Genomic DNA, 4,304 nt, shown 5'->3' on the forward strand with positions numbered 1-4,304 from the left:
CGACTAATCTATGACAGACGCAACGTCGTCCATGTTACTCTTCCTGCTCCCTACCTTTTTGATTATCAGGCAAAAGTAAGATATGTTGTCACCAGGGAGGAAGCAGCTGAACACGAGAGGAGAGCGGAGGCAGCTCGCCAACACGCTGCAGCTCAGGAGGCGGTTGCCGCTGCAGCTCAGTACAATCTCGGTTTCACTTATGGATATCAGCCAGGCGGTCCTTGGTACTAGACCAACTTAGGCCAAAAGCCTAAGCTTGGGGGGGTACGTATTTCTCACCGACTTTACATTCATGTTCACACACTAGTCGTCGGTGCTCATACTCTTTCATTGTATTATCCATGCTAGTTTTAATTTCTTTTTCTAGTTTTCTTCTTGTGTGTTTGATAAACCTTAAGAAAAACCAAAAAAATAGTTAGTTTAATTTCCATGCTTGTAGTAAAATTAAAATGAAAACCCAAAAAGATTTCTAGTTCTTCTTCTTACTTGTTGGAAGCTTTCCCGTGTAAATAGTTTTATTTTCTTTTCTTTCCTTTGGGGGTCGAGAGTAGAAGACCATATTGAAAATGCTTAGTGGCTCTCATATGCATGATTGTTTATTTAACTTAGAGCCCATATTACTTGTCTTCTCTCTTGAGTCGAATGCTTGCAGATTCCAACTTAGTCCAATGCACGTGCACTCTTATTATTATACACATCATTCGGTCGTGCAAGTGAAAGGCAATAATGACGATATATGATGGACTTATTGAGATGAGAAAAGTTGGTATGAACTCGACCTCTTTTGTTTTTGTAAATATGATGAGTTCATCGTTTCTGAGTCAGCTATTATGAAGTAAACATATTTGCAATGACATTTAGAGATTATAGTTGCTTGTGCCATGCTTGATTAGCTATGAGTTATAATAGTTTACCTTGCGTGCCAACATGCTATTAGAATGATTATGATGTGGTATGATGGGATGGTATCCTCCTTTGAATGTATTGAGTGACTCGACTTGGCACATGTGCACGCATGTAGTTGAATCAAATCAACATAGCCTTCATGATATTTATGTTCATGGTGGATTATATCCTACTCATGCTTGTATTCAGTGTGAATTAATTTTAAGTTTATGACTGTTGTCGCTCTCTCAGTTGGTCGCTTCCCAGTCTTTTGCTAGCCTTCACCTGTACTAAGCGGGAATACTGCTTGTGCATCCAAACTCCTTAAACCCCAAAGTTGTTCCATATGAGTCCATCATACCTTCCTATATGCGGTATTTACCTGCCGTTCCAAGTAAATTTGTATGTGCCAAACTCCAAACCTTCAAATGAAATTCTGTTTTGTATGCTCGAGCAGCTCATGTTACAACTAGGGCTGCCTATATCTTCCATGCTAGGTGGGTTATTCTCAAGAGGAGTGGACTCCGCTCCTCATTCACGAGAAAGGGTCGGTAACCGGGATGCCTAGTCCCATGATCCAAAAAGATCAAAGCAAATCAAAATAATTAAACAAAACTCTCCCAGGGTTGTTGTTAGTTGGAGGCACTTGTTGTTTCGAGCAAGCCATGGATTGATGCTTGTTGGTGGTTGGGGAAGTATAAACCTTTACCATTCTATTTGGGAACTGCCTATAATGCATGTAGTATGGAAGATATAGCCATCTCATAGTTGTGGCGTTGACAGCGAAAGTATGCCGCTCAAAATGTTATTCAATCTCTATTTTAAAATCGAGCTCTGACACCTTTACAAATCCCTGCTTCCCTCTGCGAAGGGCCTATCTATTTACTTTTATGTTGAGTCATCACCCTTCTTATTAAACGCACCCGCTGGAGAGCACACTATCATTTGCATTCATTACTATTGGTTTATATTGGGTATGACTTGACTGGATCTCTTTTACCATGAATTACGATGTTTAGTCAGTCCTTGATCTTTAAAGGTGCTCTGCATTTATGTTTTGAGGTCTCAGAAAGGGCTAGCGAGATACCATTTTGTTATATCATGTTATGATTGTTTTGAGAAAGTGCTGTCATCCGAGTTTTATTATTATGGCTCGCTAGCTGATTATGCTATTGATATAGTAATTGTGAGACCTAGGTGTTATTGTGAGTATGGTTAGTTCATAATATTTGCTGAAACTTGAATGTTGGCTTTTCATGTTTACAACAACAAGAGCAAACAGAGTTTGTAAAAGTTTTTCTTTATCACTTTCAGTTTATCAACTGAATTGCTTGAGGACAAGCAAAGGTTTAAGCTTGGGGGAGTTGATACGTCTCCAACATATCTACTTTTCCAAACACTTTTGCCTTTGTTTTGGACTCTAACTTGCATGATTTGAATGAAACTAACCCGGACTGACGCTGTTTTCAGCAGAACTGCCATGATGTTGTTTTATGTGTAGAAAAGAAAAGTTCTCAGAATGTCCTGGAAATCCACGGAGGCACTTTTTGAAATTAATAAGAATTTCTGGGTGAAAGAAATACACCAGGGGGCCCACACCCTATCCACAAGACAGGGGCGCCCCCCCCTATAAGGCGCGCCCCCCTATCTCATGGGCCCCCTGGACGTCCACCGACCTCAACTCCAACTCCATATATTCACGTTCGGGGAGAAAAAAATCAGAGAGAAAGTTTCATCGCGTTTTACGACACGGAGCCGCCGCCAAGCCCTAATCTCTCTCGGGAGGGCTGATCTGGAGTCCGTTCGGGGCTCCGGAGAGGGGGATTCATCGCCGTCTTCATCATCAACCATCCTCCATCACCAATTTCATGATGTTCACCGCCGTGCGTGAGTAATTCCATCGTAGGCTTGCTGGATGGTGATGGGTTGGATGAGATTTGCCATGTAATCAAGTTAGTTTTGTTTGGGTTGATCCCTAGTATCCACTATGTTCTGAGATTGATGTTGCTATGACTTTGCTATGCTTAATGCTTGTCACTAGGGCCCGAGTGCCATGATTTCAGATCTGAACCTATTATGTTTTCATGAATATATGTGTGTTCTTGATCCTATCTTGCAAGTCTATAGTCACCTACTATGTGTTATGATACGACAACCCCGAAGTGACAATAATCGGGATACTTCTCGGTGATGACCGTAGTTTGAGGAGTTCATGTATTCACTATGTGCTAATGCTTTGTTCCGGTTCTCTATTAAAAGGAGGCCTTAATATCCCTTAGTTTCCACAAGGACCCCGCTGCCACGGGAGGGTAGGACAAAATATGTCATGCAAGTTCTTTTCCATAAGCACGTATAACTATTTACGGAATACATGCCTACATTACATTGATCAACTGGAGCTAGTTCTGTGTCACCCTATGTTATAGCTATTACATGAGGAATCACATCCGGCATAATTATCCATCACTGATCCATTGCCTACGATCTTTTCATATATTGTTCTTCGCTTATTTACTTTTCCGTTGCTACTGTTACAACTACTACAAAAACCCAAAAACAATTATCTTTACTTTTGCTACAGTTACCTTTATTATCATATTACTTTGCTACTAAATACTTTGTGGTAGATACTAAGTTATCCAGGTGTGGTCGAATTGACAACTCAACTGCTAATACTCAAGAATATTCTTTGGCTCCCCTTGTGTCAAATCAATAAATTTGGGTTGTACTTCACCCTTGAAAGCTGTTGCGATCCCCTACACTTGTGGGTTATCATATGTATTCCCAACTATTATGTAATGGTATGACGCAATGATATCCACCTTGCAAAAGCGTCTCCAATATGCACTTCTATCCTTGGTGGGACCTTCGAGTTCCTTTAGGATAGGGTCGCATATTGGGCGTGACAAGTTGGTATCAGAGCCTCGACTGACCATAGGAGCCCCCTTTGATTGTTCGTAGTTTGGGCGTTTTCGAGTCTAGAAGAAAACTATTTTCGGAGTCTAGTTATATCGGAGAGTATGAATTCTTTTTACTCCTCAGCCCCTTCGTCGCTCTGGTGAGGAATCTCGATGTAGGTGTTTTGACTTACCCCTCTTCCCCTTCAAACTTTCTTTAGGATCATGCGGTTAGTTTTTCGTTCGTTGGTTCTCAGCTCTTTTGATCGGCTACATTTTTCTCGTCAAGTCATTTCGACCTCCTTGTTTTCGCAAGATCAATCCTCAGTTGTTTTCTTTTCCCACCCACCCACCCTTTTCTCTTCTCGGAGCCGGAGTCCGTAATCGAGTATCCATCCTACTTGTGCGAAGCCTTTGCATTCTTTCCTCAAATATTTCAACCGGTGCTTTTTCAAGTTATTCGTCGGTTCCCCCTTCCAAATTGCCTTTGTTTTTCCCGCCCTCCCACCCCTTTTCTTCCCG

This window comes from Triticum dicoccoides, chromosome 2B (assembly GCF_002162155.2).
Source record: "Triticum dicoccoides isolate Atlit2015 ecotype Zavitan chromosome 2B, WEW_v2.0, whole genome shotgun sequence".
Lineage (NCBI taxonomy): Eukaryota > Viridiplantae > Streptophyta > Magnoliopsida > Poales > Poaceae > Triticum > Triticum dicoccoides.